This window comes from Manis javanica, chromosome 14 (genome assembly GCF_040802235.1).
Source record: "Manis javanica isolate MJ-LG chromosome 14, MJ_LKY, whole genome shotgun sequence".
Classification (NCBI taxonomy): domain Eukaryota; kingdom Metazoa; phylum Chordata; class Mammalia; order Pholidota; family Manidae; genus Manis; species Manis javanica.
The window spans coordinates 22570547-22589487 of NC_133169.1; positions in this window are offsets into that span (position 1 = coordinate 22570547).

Below are 18941 nucleotides of genomic sequence, written 5' to 3' on the forward strand. Positions count from 1 at the left end.
TTCTTTCCCCCACTTATCCCTCCCTACCCACCCATCCTCCCCAGTCCCTTTCCCTGTGGTACCTGGCAGTCCATTTTGGGTTCTGTGATTCTGCTGCTATTTTGTTCCTTCAGTTTTTCCTTTGTTCTTATACTCCACAGATGAGTGAAATCATTTGGTATTTCTCTTTCTCCACTTGGCTTATTTCACTGAGCATAATACCCTCTAGCTCCATCCATGTTGTTGCAAATGGTAGGATTTGTTTTCTTCTTATGGCTGAATAATGTTCCATTGTGTATATGTACCACGTCTTCTTTATCCATTAATCTACTGATGGACACTTAGGTTGCTTCCAATTCTTGGCTATTGTAAATAGTGCTGTGATAAACATAGGGGTGCATCTGTCTTTTTCAAACTCGAGTGTTGCGTTTTTCAGGTAAATTCCTAGGAGTGGAATTCCTGTGTCAAATGGTAAGTCTATTTTGAACATTTTGAGGAACCTCCATACTGCTTTCCACAATGGTTGAACTAATTTACATTCACACCAGCAGTGTAAGAGGGTTCCCCTTTCTCCACAACCTTACCAACATTTGTTGTTGTTTGATTTTTGGATGGTAGCCATCCATACTGGTGTGAGGTGATACCTCATTGTGGTTTTAATTTTCATTTCTCTGATAATTAGCGATGTGGAGCATCTTTTCATGTGTCTGTTGTCCATCTGTATTTCTTTTTTGGAGAACTGTTTGTGCAGTTCCTCTGCCCATTTTTTAATTGGATTATTTTTGTTTGTTTGTTAAGGTGGGTGAGCTCTTCATATATTTTGGATATCAAGCCTTTATCGGATCTGTCATGTACAAATATATTCTCCCATACTCTAGGGTACCTTTTTATTCTATTGATGGTGTCTTTCGCTGTACAGAAGCTTTTCAGCTTAATGTAGTTCAACTTGTTCATTTTTGCTTTTGTTTTCCTTGCCCAGGGAGATATGTTCAAGACGAGGTCACACATGTTTATTTCTAAGAGACTTTTGCCTACTTTTTTTTCTAAGAGTTTTATGGTTTCATGACTTACATTCAGGTCTTTGATTCATTTTGAATTTACTTTTGTGTATGGGGTTAGACAATGGTCCAGTTTCATTCTCCTACATGTAGCAGTCCAATTTTGCCAGCACCATCTGTTGAAGAGACTGTCATTTCCCCATTGTATGTCCACGGCTCCTTTATCAAATATTAATTGACCATATAAGTTAGGGTTAATGTCTGGAGTCTCTAGTCTGTTCCACTGCTCTGTGGCTCTGTTCTTGTGCAAGTACCAAATTGTCTTGATTACTATGGCTTTGTAGTAGAGCTTGAAGTTGGGGAGTGAGATCCTCCCCCACTTTATTCTTCGTTCTTAGGATTGCTTTGGCTATTCAGGGTCTTTGGTGTTTCCATATGAATTTTTGAACTATTTGTTCCAGTTTGTTGAAGAATGTTGCTGGTAACTTGATAGGGATTGCATCAAATCTGTATATTGCTTTGGGCAGGATGGCCATTTTGATGATATTAATTCTTCCTAGCCATGAGCATGGGATGAGTTTCCATTTGTTACTGTCCCCTTTGATTTCTCTTAAGAGTGACTTGTAGTTTTCAGCGTATAGGTCTTTCACTTCTTTGGTTAGGTTTATTCCTAGGTATTTTATTCTTTTTTATGCAATTGTGAATGGAGTTGTTTTCCTGATTTCTCTTTCTATTGGTTCATTGTTAGTGTATAGGAAAGCCACAGATTTCTGTGTGTTAATTTTGTATCCTGCAACTTTGCTGTATTCCGATATCAGTTCTAGTAGTTTTGGAGTGGAGTCTTTAGGGATTTTTATGTACAATATCATGTCATTTGCAAATAGTGACAGTTTGACTTCTTCATTACCAATCTGGATTCCTTGTATTTCTTTGTTTTGTCTGATTGCCATGGCTAGGACCTCCAGTACTATGTTAAATAACAGTGGGTATAGTGGGCATCCCTGTCTTGTTCCCAATCGCAGAGGAAAAGCTTTGAGCTTCTTGCTGTTCAGTATGATGTTGGCTGTGGGTTTATCATATATGGCCTTTATTATGTTGAGGTACTTGCCCTCTATACCCATTTTGTTGAGAGTTTTTATCAAGAATGGATGTTGAGTTTTATCAAATGCTTTTTCAGCATCTATGAAGATGACTATTGGTTTTTGTCTTTCTACTTGTTGATGTGGTGGGTGATGTTGATGGATTTTCGAATGTTGTACCATCTTTGCATCCCTGGGATGAATCCCACTTGGTCATGGTGTATGATCCTTTTGTTATATTTTTGAATTCGGTTTGCTAATATTTTATTGAGTATTTTTGCATCTGCATTCATCAGGGATATTGGTCTGTAGTTTTCTTTTTGGGTGGGGTCTTTGTCTGGTTTTGGTGTTAGGGTGATGTTGGCTTCATAGAATGAGTTTGGGAGTATTCCCTCCTCTTCTATTTTTTGTAAAACTTTTAAGAGAATGGGTATTATGTCTTCTCTGTGTGTCTGATAAATTTCCAAGGTAAATTAATCTGGCCTGGGGGTTTTGTTCTTGGGTAGTTTTTTGATTACAGTTTCAATTTCTTGCTCATAATTGGTTTGTTTAACTTTTGTGTTTCCTTCTTGGTCAGTCTTGGAAGGTTGTATTTTTCTAGGAAGTTGTCCATTTCTTCTAGGTTTTACAGCTTGTTGGCATATAGGTTTTCATAGTACTGTCTAATAATTCTTTGCATTTCTGTGGAGTGTGTCATTTTTTTTCCATTCTCATTTCTGATTCTGTTGATGTGTGTTGATTCTCTTTTTCTCTTAATAAGTCTGGCTAGAGGCTTATCTATTTTGTTTATTTTCTCAAAGAACCATCTCTTGGGTTCATTGATTTTTGCTATTTTTTTATTCTTCTCAATTTTGTTTATTTTTCCTCTGACCTTTATTATGTCCCTCCTTCTTCTGACTTTAGGCCTCATTTGTTCTTCTTTTTCCAGTTTCGATAGTTGTGATGTTAGACTATTCATTTGGGTTTGTTCTTCCTTCTGCAAGTGTGCCTGGATTGCTATATACTTTCTTCTTAAGACTGCTTTCGCTGCATCCCACAGAAGTTGGGGCTTGGTGTTGTTGTCATTTGTTTACATATATGCCTTGATCTCTATTTTAATTTGTTCATTGATCCATTGATTATTTAGAAGCATGTTGTTAAGCCTCCATGTGTTTGTGAGCTTTTTTGTTTTCTTTATACAATTTATTTATAGTTTTATACTTTTGTGGTCTGAAAAGTTGGTTGGTAGAATTTCAATATTTTGGAATTTACTGAGGATCTTTTTGTGGGCTAGTATGTGGTCTATTCTGGAGAATGTTCCATGTGCACTTGAGAAGAATGTGTATACAGCTGCTTTTGGGTGTAGAGTTCTATAGATGTCTATTAGGTCCATCTGTTCTAGTGTGTTGCTCAGTGTCTCCGTGTCCTTACTTATTTTTGGCCCAGTTTTTTTGCTTTGGGATGAGTGGCATGTTGAAGTCTCCTAAAATGAATGCATTGCATTCTATTTCCCCCTTTTGTTCTGTTAGTATTTGTTTCACATATGCTGGTGCTCCTGTGTTGGGTGCATATATATTTAGAATGGTTATATTCTCTTGTTGGTCTGAGCCCTTTATCATTATGTAATGTCCTTCTTTATCTCTTGTTACTTTCTTTGTTTTGAAGTCTATTTTGTTTGACATTAGTACTGCAACCCCTGCTTTCTTCTTGCTGTTGTTTACCTGAAATATGTTTTTCCATCCCTTGACTTTAGTCTGTACATGTCTTTGGGTTTGAGGTGAGCTTCTTGTAAGCAGCATATGGATGGGTCTTGCTTTTTTATCCATTCTGTTACTCTGTGTCTTTTGATTGGTGCATTCAATCCATTTACATTTAGGGTGACTATCGATAGATATGTACTTATTGCCATTACAGGCTTTAGATTTGTGGTTACCAAAGGTTCAAGGTTAGCCTCTTTAGTATCTTACCACCTAACTTAGCTTGCTTAGTGAGCTGTTATATACACTGTCTGGAGATTCTTTTCTTCTCTCCCTTCTTATTCCTCCTCCTCCATTCTTTATATGTCGGTTATTTTATTCTGTGCTCTTCCTTGTTTCCTTTAACTACTTTTAGTGGGTAGTTGATTTTATTTTTTTGCCTTTAGTTAGTATTTGGTTGGTCTGCTTTTTTTGCTGTGATTTTATTTTCTCTGGTGACATCTGTTTAGTCTTAGGAGTGATTCCATCTAGAAAAGTCCCTCTAAAATACCTTGTAGAGGTGGTTTTTGGGAGGCAAATTCCCTCAACTTTTGCTTGTCTGGGAATTGTTTAATCCCTCGATCATATTTAAATGATAATCGTGCTGGATACAGTATTCTTGGTTCAAGGCCCTTCTGTTTCATTGTATTAAATATATCATGCTATTCTCTTCTGGCCTGTAAGGTTTCTGTTGAGAAGTCTGATGATAGCCTGATGGGTTTTCCTTTATAGGTGACCTTTATCTCTCTAGCTGCCTTTAAAACTCTTTCCTTGTCCTTGATCTTTGCCATTTTAATTATTATGTGTCTTGGTGTTGTCCTCCCTGGGTCCTTTCTGTTGGGATTTCTGTATATTTCTGTGGTCTGTTCGATTATTTCCTCCCCCAGTTTGGGGAAGTTTTCAGCAATTATTTCTTCCAAGACACTTTTCATCCCTTTTTGTCTCTCTTCTTCTTCTGGTACCCCTATAATGCGGATATTGTTCCTTTTAGATTGGTCACACAGTTCTCTTAATATTGTTTCATTCCTGGAGATCCTTTTATCTCTCTCTGTGTCAGCTTCTATGCGTTTCTGTTCTCTGTTTTCTATTCCATCAATGGCCTCTTGCATCTTATCCATTCTGCTCATAAATCCTTCCAGAGTTTGTTTCACTTCTGTGATCTCCTACCTAGCATCTGTGATCTCCCTCTGGACTTCATCCCTTAGCTCTTGTATATTTCTCTGCATCTCTGTCAGCATGTTTATAATTTTTATTTTGAATTCTTTTTCAGGAGGACTAGTCAGGTCTGTCTCCTTCTCATGTATTGACTCTGTGATCTTTGTCTGCCTATAATTTTGCCTTTTCATGGTGACAGAAATAGTTTGAAGAGCTGAGATGAGTGATGGCTGGAAGAACTTCCCTTCTTGTTGGTTTGTGGCCTTCCTCTCCTGGGAGAACAGAGACCTCTAGTGGCTTGTGCTGCTCATGTGCACGCATACAGGGCTTCTAATTCCTGCCCAGCTGCTATGGAGTTTATGTCCACTTTTGCTGTGGGCATAGCTTGCCTCGGGCTAATGCTCCTATATGGTGGAGCCACGTTGGAGGGGAAATGGCTGGGAGGCTATTTATCTCCATGAGGGTCCTCCGTGCTCCCTGCTGCCCAGTGGGTTAGAGTGCCCAGAGTTCGCCCAATTCCCTGCTGCTAGAGTAAGTGTCCCAGGACACTTTGGTCCAGCAGTGGTGTCCCTGTCCCTATAAGACTTCCAAAAAGCGATCGCAAAAAAAAAAAAAAGAAAAAAAAGCCACTCACTTTTCTTTGTCCCCAGGGAGCCGGCCTAAGGGATCTGCTCACAGGTCTTACTGTCCTGTTTCCCTAGTATCCAGGACCCCATGCATGCACTCCGTCTGCGTTCTGGGGCTGGTGTTTAGCAGTCCTGGGTTCCCTCACCCTCCCCGCTCTGACTCCTCTCCTCCCGTTGGGAGCTTGAGGGAGGGGCGCTTGGGTCCTGCCAGGCTGGGGCTTGTGTCTTACCCCCTTTATGAGGTGCTGGGTTCTCGCAGGTGTGGATGTGGTCTGGCTGTTGTCCTCCGTCCTCTGGTCTCTCTTCTAGGAAGAGTTGTCTTTGTTATATTTTCATAAATATATGTGGTGTTGGGAGGAGATTTCCACTGCTCTACTCACGCCGCCATCTTGGCTCCAACCTGACCACTACTGTTTTCTAATTATCAACTAAGTCTGCTTTATAATATTGCAATTTCCATAATAAAATAGTTATTTTATAGAATAACTAGTCTATTGATTTGGCCTCTCTTTCTCTGACTATTCTCTCTTCATTAATACCACTTCCAACAGACATAATATATTTTATCTTTTATGTTTCTTATTAATAATATGCATATGTTTTCTATTTGTCAACATTTCTTCTGAATCTTGAGTTTTTTTTAAGTGTGTCTCAAGTTTTGAAAAATAAGTTTTTTTTTTACTGCAATACTGGTATTGAATTCTAACTTATTGATTATAGCAAAAGCAATGATTCCTATAAATTTGACATATCATTTACTAGGAACGGAAAAAAGTATGCTCAAATCTACTTATTGGTGAATTTGTCAATTCATCCTTGCATCCTATACATTAAAATAATAATTAAAGCTATGTAATTAGGTTAATGAAAGTTTAAAATTATTACATTTCCCCAGTAAATAAGATTATTACACTACTTTTCTGAGACTAATATAATGTTTCTTTTGGTGAATATTTGTGCATTTTATATTTTCATCTTTTAGTATCATTTATATATTGGTTCAACTGAGCACTTAGCTGGTTTTTGCTTTTATGTTTTGTAGTGTTTAATATGGTAATATGGTTGTAATGTGACCAGGTAGTATATTCACATGTCTAATTATGTGTTATGAAATAAATTATACTTTTTTACCTTTTGTCTCTTTGTCTGTTTTATTTTATTCTGCATTCTTTTAAAAACATTTTTTTTTATTTTATAATTTTCTTCTACTAGTTTTCAGTTATGTAGTCTATTTCAATTTTTAGATGATAGCATGAACATTTCCTTGTGCATAATTTGACAAATTTAAGATTGATCAATATTTACAATCTTCCACCAGGCAATAATGCACATTAGAATTAATTAATTAATTAAACAAGTTAAAACTTTTCCCATGTTATCTGCTATTTCATCCACTATTTTATTTTTATTCTGTTTGTTTCCTCAAATTAGAAATTTGTATGTTATTTTGTACAATAAATGTGTATTTAGATATATCTTCATATTTGTAATTTTATTAGTTTATGGTTCCTGGTTAGATTTTATTCAAAATCTTCATTCTCTTTACTTATCCTTTATAGTAACTTTAGTGAAGATATAACATTAAATGATGTCAGTTAGAATAGTATGAAAATATTCTTATTTCACTATTTCTACCAAAGTATATTTTTATTGGTTATATATGCTAGGTGAATTATATTTTTTAAACCATTTTGTTGCTAAGTAATCTACTTTCAATCTTCTACTTCCTTGAAGATAATCTGTATTATATCTTTGACTCCTTTTAAGATACTGTCCTTCTTTTTTAAATCCAATTCATGCGATGTTTTATTTGTACTTCTTTTATGCTCTTGGTGTCCTTTCATTAAATACCTGTGAATGTGTTACATTCTGCATTTGATAATGACAATTTCTACAATCACAGGAGGTTTGATCCTATAGCTTCAATTCACTCTTATGACTGATAGCATATTTTCTCAGAAGTTTTTTAATTTTTGAGTATGAGTTCTTGATCCTTAGAAGTTTATTTGTGGGAATTTCTTGAACTCTTCTTATAAAATGTGTCTTGCTAGAGATAATTTTGGTTTATTCTTCTCCAAAAGATAGTTGATAATTTTGGTTTATGCTTCTACAAAACTGACACTAACTTGGCTTGTATTTGTTTAAGATAGTTTCTATCATATAAGTCACATGATGGCCAGCACGTGGTTAAAAATCATTTTTTTTATGTTCCCTTCAATGTGTAGGCAAGTTTAAAACACAAAGCACCAAAATGAATCAATCTACAAAGTACATATGATTTTTTCTGTTTTCCAAGTAAGAGTTTTATTTTAGGGGTTGTGCTGAAAAATAAAGACTTTCTAGTACTTTCTCCCACCTTGTGAAATTCCAGAGTGGGTCTCCTCTGTCTTATATGCCGCCTGTTAAACCTCTCTAGTTCACCAGGGATAGAGATATGCTCAAAGGTCAAATGCCTGCTTTAGAAAGCAATCACACTGACAGAACATCTTTTTCACCACAATATATGCACAAGGACTTTCTTATTTGTATACTCAACAAAAACTTTTAAAAATAATTTTGTATCAAGCATTTGTACTTGTTCTGTAGTGGGAGCATTGACCAGACATCCATGAGGCCTCATTAATGAAAAAAATGTCCTTGTTCTTTAGTGTCCAAGGCATTTTTGTGCACAAGAGAAGAGTGACCACAAACATTATTTTAATATATAATTTACTATAATAGAACATTTGGAAGGATGATTCTTCTGGCCATTTCAAACACATCACAACAAATATAACATATACACAATTCTGAAGCATATAAAATTTATTGCTGTACTTATAACTTGACCAATTCTACATACCAACGTTATAATCAGTTTATTTCTTCGTTATTTTTATACTTGTTTTCACAGCTTCTTAGAGATACAACTATATTTGTTTTGGTATTTTCCTAGGATTTCTGTAATCCTACCAGAACTGAGATAAACAATTCCACCTTAGGTAAGCTGACAGAGAATCTATATTTTTTAATAAATTCATTTCTGTTTATAAAATTTATAAAAGCTAAATTGAAAATGAATCATCTGGGCATCTGGATGAATTTTCCTCATAGAGTTAATCTTCCCTATGACGTTAAAAGCATTTCTAAATTCATAAGTTTACTTACATTTTAGTTTTTTAGTACCTGGCATCTTTCTCTAAAACAATTTACTTGTATGTATTTTACGACCAGCAGCACATAAATAATTGTTCTGTCACCATGATATTTATCTATTCTCTTAGCCTTGTTAAAAATGTATATTGCTTATTAGTATTTTATTATTATTTGCAGGATCATCTAAATGTTTCATCTGCTAAGAGATAATGGATTGAGTTTATGTAGTTACATAGTTCACTCTCCTCTTTTGGATATAAGGGTAATTATTATAATTATATCATTTCAGAACACGCTCTGGAAAATGATATTACTTGGTCATTATTGTGAACACCACAACCTGTCAGTCATTACCACACTGGTAACATTCCAGTATTTCCAAGCCTTCCTGGCTTACTCATAGCTCCTTATATTTAATTCAGAATGAAGTACATAATTTATAAACAAGCATAATGGATTGGAGAAACAAAGTACCATTTATGAGAACTCTCTCCTACTCATTAAAATCTATTACAATTCAAATTTTATTCACCCCTTTGCATTTGTGCATTAAACTGTATCTCGTATGCTTCAAATCACTGTTCTTATTTAAGGGAATATGTTTGCAAATTCAATTCCTTTTAATGAACCAGAATTCTTCTGCTACTACTTTTGTCTATGATGATAAATTGTCACCTTGTGGCTGTCAGAAACGTTAAGTCCTCCCTCAAATTATTTCTGACTCTTTTCCAGAGGGCCAATTCATATGCCCCATTGTGGTCAGGGGCTCAATGAAACTGTAGCTCTGCTGATCAATGGAAAACAACCTCAGTTTGACTCTCAGACAGAACATTCTCATGCCACATACATTTATTTTTTTTTTGGTATCATTAATATACACTTACATGAGCAACATTGTGGTTACAGGGTTCCCTCCATTATCAAGTCCCCACCACATACCCCATTACAGTCACTGTCCATCAGCGTAGTAAGATGCTATAGAATCACTACTTCTCTTCTCTGTGTTGCACTGCCTTCCCTGTGCCCCACCCCTTACGTTTACGTTATGTGTGCTAATCATAATGCCCCTTCTTCCCCTTATCCCTCCCTTCCCACCCATCCTCCCCAGTCCCTTTCTCTTTGGTAACTGTTAGTTCATTCTTGGGTTCTGTGAGTCTGCTGCTGTTTTGTTCCTTCAGTTTTTACTTTGTTCTTATACTCCACAGATGAGTGAAATCATTTGATACTTGCCACATACTTTTAAACTCTTTTATGATGTGTAAGCCTTAAGATGAGTTTCTTTTCATGGGTCCTAAAGAAAACTCTAAATATAGTATGATAATGTAATGATACAAAGTTTCTAAATCAAACTAGACATTGGTAAAATTCCCAGTAAAATTCCCATGAGATTTTATAGAACAAGATGAATTATATGTATTTGGTTTTTGATCAGTTTTCACTACAAATATTAAAATCAAGAGTAATAGTGCATACCAAATATATAGGAAAATACCAATGGACTATAATAATAAAGGTTCTTATTTGTAAGAGGACAAGTCAATGTAACAGAATCCAAAAGCACAAGATTTTATATATGGGAAATTAGTATATGCATTAAAGACCCATTTTAATCACTCATAAAGAATAGGAAAATTGGAAATTGTTTTGAAAAATGAAATTTACTTAAAAATAAATATGTATTTGATTTTAAAGACATATATGATCCACACATACCAATTTGTTTAATTACTAGAGCAAAATGTAGGGTAATGTATATGCATATATGCATTCAGAAATAACATTAGCCTCATGTCAACCTTGGGGGACACATAATAATACCACCATACCAGGATGTTTACATTCAAATCGCCAGAATTTATGAATATGTTACTTTACACCTTACATGGCAAAAGGTACTTGGTTGATTTGATTAATTTAAGGGTCTTGAATTAGAGGAATTATCCTGGATTATCTGGTAAAAATTAAGCAGTAAGGTGACAGTCAGAGAAGGTGATGACAGGATGGAAGCAGAGACAGACAGACAGAAGATTCTATATTGCTGGCTTTGAAGTTAGAGGGTTGGTGCATGAGCCAAGGACACCAACGGCCTTTGAAAGGTAGAAAAGGCAGGGCAACAAATTCTTCCCTAGAGCATCTGAAGGGAATGCAGCCCTGCCCACTGGTTTTCGACTTTGACCTCTGGATCTGTGTGCTGACTGAACGCACTAGGCTTATGGAAATTTGTACAACAGCAATAGGATATGACCACAACCTTACTAAACTAGAAACAGAAACAATAATATACATGGGGAAAAGATGCATGTTTTTGTCATATCATTTAAAAAAATCTCTATTTAGAAGATATTTTATACAAATAAGGCAAGTGACAGAATGCAGTATAGTATTTACAACATGTCTAAAATATACGTGTTGATATACAGATTATCAACAGAGTTCCCTTAAGATAAAGCACAGACAGAGCCCTGTTATGCAAAGGATGTGAGTGGGCTAATTATGAAACAGGAGATAAAAATGAGAAGAGACACATATTTTCAAGATCAGTTAAAGAAATTATTATTAAAAACATGCATTTTTTAAAATCTCATAATCAAGCCGTAGAGGTATGAGTACTTCCTTCAGTTAAGTGTTTATGGTTGGTTTATTTCCAGCATTTTAAAAATAGGAAATCAAAAGTTTTAATTATTGTTCTGTTAAACATATATTTATATAATCTATACAATGAGATCTTATTGTTTGATTACTTATCATTTTGTATATTTCAGTGACCATGTTTAAAATCAAAATGTATTTGAAATTATGAATAAGACAATGTAATCGTTTCATTTCTGTAAGTAGAATCAAACATTCTTGAAACTAAAAATTACTGGGAGAAAGGTATGAGACAATGTAATTATTTTGTTTTAAAATACTTTTTACATAAATAAGTACACCAGTTTGCTCTCCTTAAACAAGTAAGCAGTGCTGATATGTGGGGAACAAATTTCTGCTTCTACTTTTAAATTATTGTTTGACCTTATGCAAGTTGTAAAATTCTGGATTTTGTGGTCCTTATCTCTATGATTATAAAATTTATTAAAAATTCAAGTTGAAAAAGACATCTTATCTTGAGGTGGTTGGAAATTATAATATGTATAACAGCAAAGAAAGAATCCATAAAATCAAATGACAGGAATACAAGAGATAAAATCAAGATACTTAAAACCCTGACATTTTTATCCTCATTTTTTGCTAGCTACCTCTTAAAGCTTATTTTGCTTTATCATTCCACTGGGAAATATTAAATTTATCTACCCCACCCTCAGCTTTGTCTAATTTCAATATGTCCTTACATTTCATCATTTTCCAAGGCCCTTCAATGGTCATTTTCAATTATTAAACATAAGTATTTGAAAAACTTGTTTTTTGGAGAAGAAACTATTAGTTACCTTATAAATGAAGTTTCTATTATATACCTACTTATCCATCTATCTAATATCTACACCATTTGAAAACAAATTCACAAAAATGTTAGTCAGAGTTATCTGTACTCCCATATTCACTGCAGCATTAACCACAATAACCACAATATGGAAATGACCCATGTCTGAAGATAGATCATTGGACAAAGAAAATGTTTTTATATATAATGTTTATATAAAATAATACATACGTATTACATTAAAAATATAAAATATTTCATATATATATAATGTAATATTATTTAGCCTGAAAAAAAAAAGAAGGAAATTTTGACATTTGCAACAACATAGATTAATTTGAAGGACTTCATGCTAAGTGAAAAAAGCCAGAACCAGTAGGATGAATGCTGCATAAATCCATACATGACATGTCTAACATAGTCTCACAGAAGTAGATAATGAATGGTGGTTGCTAGGTGCTGGGGGAGAGAGGGAAAAGGGGTGTTGTTCAACAGGTATAACATTTCAGTTATGCAAGATGAATAAGTTCTCGTGATCTGCTAACCACATCGTGCCTGTAGTTAACAGGCACTTAAGTTGGTGCACTTGTGTTTGTTAAGAGAGAATATCTCGTATTAAGAGTTCTTACTACAAAAATAAAACAAAACATAAAAGCAAAGAGACATAAGGAAAATTTTGAGTGTGCTGCATATGTCTGTTACTTCGATTAGGGTGGTGGTTTTCATGGGTGGACATATGTCCAAGCTCATCCAATTGTATACATTAAATATGTGCAGGGTTCTTTTGTATCTCAGTTATACCACAATAGCACTATTTTAAAAAAAAGTAAAAGATGAACACAGCAATGCCAGTGACACTACCCTGAATGAAGACAGGCGCCAGGCTGTTTTACCTCATGTGGTAATGGACTTTAATTGGACTTTTTTCAGTATTGGTTCCTTCCTGGCCATTCCTGAATGCAAATGATTATATTTTTCTTCTTAAAAGATGGGTTTTTGTACTTTAAAAAGTTTACAACTATTTATTATTTTACATTTTTTGTCCAGTAATCTAAATCATTAAATTTTATACTTTACTGACTGATTTCTTTAGGTATATTTTTACTTTTTTATTTGATATTTGACTTGAATATAAAGAACACTTTAAAAGAATGTATTTTTCTTTGAATGTAGAATCATTTAATTCCTCACTGAGAAAAAATTAGAAAATTCTGAGGAGCTTAATGTTTTTCATTTTATCCAGTTATCCTTTACTGCATGCTTCTAGATGTGTGGCAATATTCTCAAAAATCCTTCATAGATCCTTTTTCATTATTATTTATTGATATTTCATAAGGCTGATATGCAAAGTTTATATATTTTTTCTTATATACTTAAAAAGGGTAAATTCAAATCAATTTGATTCTCTCTAGAATGTCACGTGTTATCCTAAGCCATTCCTGACAGCAGAGCTATTCCTATGAAGCAAAATACAAAACACAAAGAAGTATGTAAAGAAATCGAATTTTTTTCCCCTTGAACTTCTTTCGAAATATTTTTTGCTAATAAATGGAGAAGGATCATTTTTTTCTAAATCTATTGATTGTTTGGGGGGAAATTTTTCTTAACCTCTAACTAAAGTAATATTTTAATGTTAACAGATCAGTTCCCATAAAGTAATTTCAGATGCTTATTAAAGAAAGTTTATTTAATGTCACAAATTTTTATATAAAATTAGGTTATTAAAGATTAGAATTATTCAAATGAGCATGTAATTACTGAACTGAATGTCTATTTTCAAAAAAAAGCACAAGATCTTGAAATATTTCCATAGATAATTTTAACATTATTTCTTCCCATTAGTGGTAACTTCTACATTTTCTTTTTCACTGAACTCTCTCTCTCCCCAGTTAGTAGTCACTCACTCTATCCTGCTCCTTCTGCAAGTAAAACTTAGTCTACAAAAGTCTCGATTCTTTGTTATTGTAAAATCAACTTATTGAAATTTCCTCTTAATATTAAATACATGTAATTTAGTAGAAAATACACTGGATTTAGGTTTTCTTTGTCTTTACACTGAGCTATGTAACATGGGCAGGTTACAACTCTCAAACTTTACTCCACTAAAAATAGGAATTAAAATACCATTCTAAATCTTACTATGAAGAATATTAAATATATATATGTTAAAGGGTTGTGTGTGATAAAGTAATCTTTGAAAAAAATTAGGAACAAAGCAAATTAGACAAAGCACAGAGAAAACTACTGACCAGAAATTTAGAAAAAAATAGTTATCAATAATGGACCACACAAATACAAAATGGGAAATTGTAATAAAGAGTGTACAAGTGAAGAATAAGGTCTGGTGTACAGCTTGGTGCTCAGGGAATGGGAAAGAGATAGAAGAATGAGGTTAGAGAAACAGGAGGGTTCTTCCTGATTTTGTATTGAGAAGCTCTTTGTAAAGAGTTACACAAATGTCAGGAATACAGTCACAAACTACCCTATCCTCTTGTACTGGTGCTGGTGCCATTAGTGCTGTCCAAGCAGAGTGCTGTAGGCTGTCCCGGGAGGTTTTCAAGAATTAGTGCTAAATGCAAAGTGAGCAGCCGTTGTCATCGCTCTATTTTCCCTTTTCTCAGAACAAAAAAACTACCTTGGAAAAGTCAGGGGGGAGAACTTTGAATGTTGCCTTCTTTTACATGTGCATTCTGTACTTTATAGCCCATTGCTATGCCAGTTGTTAATATACCCATACAAGCAATGACCATCACAGGAGAAATTAAACAACGATTACATCCCTTTCTGGTATGTACAGATAAGTGCCATCCATCCATCATCCTACAGCAATGAATCAGTTTAGGTCAGCTGATTAAAATAATCATGTGCATTTGTAAAATGGGTGGGCAGTGAGCAATCCGTTCATAATGATGGAAATGTGTTTACAAAATACAAATGAACCATAAAGCAAGACAAGAATGAAGTAATGAAAATTATCAGTTAGTTCTGCTTTTCCTTACTTAACAAAGGAGGATTTTCAACAGATCAAATATATCTGACACATGTCCAGCATCCAGATAAAAATCTTGTATCTGAATCTTGTTTTGTGTGAAATGCAGGGGAAAAAGATACTTTTCAGGGTTCTCTTTTAAAGGGGGCAAACCTTGCTTTCAATATAGACTTTAACAGTTTTATTTCCAGAGTCTCACTTTTAACTCAGAAGCCCAAGTAAATAGAGGCCAGAGTCAGAAGTTATTGGCAAATGACTACTGGAAGAAGACAGGAAGGGGCTTGGGGCCCGGGTGGGGGCGGAAGAGTGGCCTCTAGTGGAAGCACTGCGTAATGGTCTTTGTCTCTGTACTCTGGTCTTTGGTCCCCTATGAGCGAGGTATATAAACATGGAAATAAACTTAGATTTCAAGTCTTGATTTTCTGATTTTTATGTTAAGGCTAGAAATAAATTGTCTGCTTGAAGGAAGATCACAGTCTCTTCAGCTTCATTTGGCATTGGTAACACTTCTGAAACGAGTGACACCCTTCCAGAATGTTGTGGGGAGAGAAACTTTCCATAGAACAGTATACTCTGGGCTGATAGCTGGTTAGGTGATCTCTGAAAAGTCACGTCATGTTTATGTGCCTCATTTTTCTTATTTTTTCAAAGAGGATGCACTAGATCAATGATTTTTAAGCACTTTTTCCTAGCCAAAGCTTTCGTTATTTTTAACAAAATCATATATTTTAAGTTTCAGTACTACAAATTTTAAAAGGAACATTGTTCTAATGAAAGTGGGGGATTAAAACTAAGAGCCCCAGGACTCAACCCTCCATCTAAAACTGCATAATCCCAGGAGGAGACTTAAACCCAACAGTTAATCATTCCACCATTGTCAAAGCTGATTTACATTCAATTTTATTTTCATGATGCAAAATCAGATAATCCTTTATTCTAGTTTCCTGAACGAAGTTAGTAAAAGCACAGTGCCCGTTCCAACCAACCTCTGAGAAATAACCAAAAAACAACCCGCTTATTCCCTGAATGCTTTTGCCTAAACTCGGCCCCCAGGCGATCTCAGAACTCTCCTGGAACCGTCTTTTCTTTCTCAGTTCCAGGAACATCTTGCCCTCTTAGATAAACTTTTCCTCAAGGCATTAATGACTGCCCACTCTGCCCAGGAGGTCAAGGCTCAAAAGAAAAATTCCCCAAACGGAGATACTAGCAATTTAATGAGACAATTAGTCGTTGCTGCCCTGAGGTTAAGTGTTTTTGAAGATTATTTCCAAGGGAAGATGTTTCTATGGCTACATGTATCACTCCCACTATCAAACTAAATCCTAATCTCACTTTCCCTAATGAATGACATACCATTTCTTGGCAAATCTTTTTCTTCTTCCTGAAGTCTTTACTCTCCCATATCTCAAGGAAACCGGCTTTCAGTAGTCTAAAACTAAGAGGCTCCAGAAATTAAGAATTTGGCTGTAATTTTTCCTAAAAAGCTGGGTGATTCTTATTAGTTACAATTATTAGAAGTTAATAGTGTGTCATTAACTAGAAATATTAACTCAAATATTAAACAAGTATTCTGACAGGTATGGGAGGTACAAACTTCAGAGAAAAACATGTCTTGCATGTTATAAACAATATATAAACCTGAGTTGTAAAATCGGCACTGGATTTATACGAGAATTTTAGTTCAAGGTCTCACTATGGGAAAATAGAGTAAGCCTGATTTATGCTTATCTGTGTATTTGTATAATAAAATACAAGTCAGCTATTTATTTGTCTATCTTATTCATTGGTTGAGTATTTGATGAGTTGGCCAATAAGAGGAAAGAAAAGATATGATAAGTACTAAAACATATTTTGACTTCACTGAATTTTCTTAGAGAAGGTTCAGGTTAAATAGAAGATAAAATGCTAACAGCAAGTTAATGTATTTATACCTTACAGGTCAATCTTTTTGATAATATCTGCTTAAGCAATATAATATTTTACTCCTGAAAGAACTCATTTTTTTATATCTTCTGAAGTTTCCATCATATATAAAAAATTACATGTTAGAAAAAGAAGTAAAATCCTCATGGATGATCTTAGTTGAACAACAAAATACCTCTCTAGCATCAAACAACTATATACAATAATTATACTTAACTTAAAATCTTACTCTTTGAAGAAAAAATCAGGAAATGTTTTAAGCAAAAGGAAATGAGTTTTAGAAAACAAACTCAAGTAAATAATGGTACCCTATGCATACAGTCACTGCAAGAAAAAAAATAAAATTTTAATGTCAGTATTATAATAATTTACTTCATGAAACACATTTCTTCTTAGAGGTCTCCGAGTGCTCCATTCACTTTCACTTTTACCTTTATTTCTGAATGCCCCTGTATAAAATCAGAACTTGACTGGCTTGATAAATCTACATATGAAAGTCTCTGGGTAACATGCAATATTTGCCCTTGCTATTGATAGAATTAAGCAATTTTATGAAACACTGTGCCAAATTTTATGTAACCTGACATGAACTTTGGGGTTTGCTCATTAATATCTATTTTTGTTTTTCAACAATGCTTTGCCTGTGAGGTTAACAGATTCCATTATGGTTATCTAGGAATCAAAATGTTAAGGAGGTGTATATGTAAGTGCATGAGGATTTATCACTAAGAATGTTTTCTCTAAGAACTCAGTTTTCACTAAGAACTCAGAAAGCATTCTATTATAGGTTGTAGAACTACTAAGATTTGAGGTATAGACTCTAAATATGTTTGTAGTTGTAAAGTATCCAGAATCTGAGAGTATGTCCTTCTAGTCACTGTAACTACACTACATATTTTTTTTCATAGTTATCAAGTAGAAATGGTGGTAAAACCAATTCCTTGAAATTCTTTTGGGTAATAAACCAAAGTTGTACAGTGATCTATCATCAAAAATTTTGTTATCTGCTAAAAATATCTTTATTTCATCCTTAAATTTACAGAAAGCCAAGAAATACAAGGTGTATGATTTCTTGAAGGAACCCCTCTCTGTTCATTAAGTTGGTTCACTTTTTCCTTATTTACACTATTTCAAAAAATCTCATAATTGGTAATTCTAGAGGTTTCCTCACCCCAGGAAAATGCACGATGGTGGGATTAGTGATAGGTTAGCGGTGTTTGTCTGTAGAAACAGAAGGGCTGACTGTGAAATGGAAGATAAAGCAATAGAATCTTCATGATGGTCACCGTAAGCCCTTTGGTTTTGCAACAAATACATTTAGAAAAGACAGTTAAAATAAATAAACAATTCTAAAGCCATCTGCAACCTTCAAGTATCCCCACTGTATTTGTCTTTAGTTTGATTACTAATGGTAAGTAACTTAAATGGGAAAAAAATGTTCATGGTCATGCCATTAATTGCATGTAAGTTCTCAACAAGCAGTAACATCTGTCTTCGTTTCTCTTTAGGCTGAATTTTTTTAATGGTAAATATTTTAGATCCTCTGTGTCTTTTGAGAAGCAGTGTGAAATATATTTGGCTACAGAAATCTCATATTCTAATCTCACTTTTTCGGGGCCCCCCACCTTCAGGAACCCCCATTCCCCATTATTATCATGCTATAGTTTAACTGCCCAAATTTCCCTAAAATGGCTTCCCCATCAAAACCTTACCCGTCATGTAATTTAATCTCTTTCAAGCTGAGTTATTTTTTTAACTATAAAATACCTAACTCACAGGTGTTTATCTACATGGAGAGAGTTATGCAATACTTGGCCTGTACTATAAGCAGCTGAGGTTATAAGACACAACAGGCTTTAACCAATACCAAGTTTACTTGGCTTTAATGAAGAATACAAACAACAAACACCACCAGCTCAACACA